We start from the raw sequence: 315 nt of genomic DNA, 5'->3' as shown, positions 1-315 counted from the left end.
CAGAGGTGGGCTCATGACTCGCCGAAGCTCCACCAGGAGACGTGCGCGTAGCGCCCAAAGTCTTTGACCTCCAATCAATCCAAGGCTCATGGTGTTCCAACCATGCCATTCCTAGGATGAGGTCAGATCTTGCATTCAAGTCTCAGATTAGACAACGTTCTACGCTATCAAAGTCAAGAAACTTGACTCAGGTCCACGGGGATCTTCGAGACCGTGACACGTGTCCCCGTAGCTAGACGAATAGTGACAAAGACACCCAACCGCGCTTTCCGCACTTCAGCATGCAGCTGACTTCCTTCCATTGTGGAGCGTCGT

The sequence above is a fragment of the Plasmopara halstedii genome (genome assembly GCF_900000015.1).
Source record: "Plasmopara halstedii genome assembly, contig: Scaffold_525, whole genome shotgun sequence".
Lineage (NCBI taxonomy): Eukaryota > Oomycota > Peronosporomycetes > Peronosporales > Peronosporaceae > Plasmopara > Plasmopara halstedii.
This window is presented reverse-complemented; position numbering follows the sequence as displayed.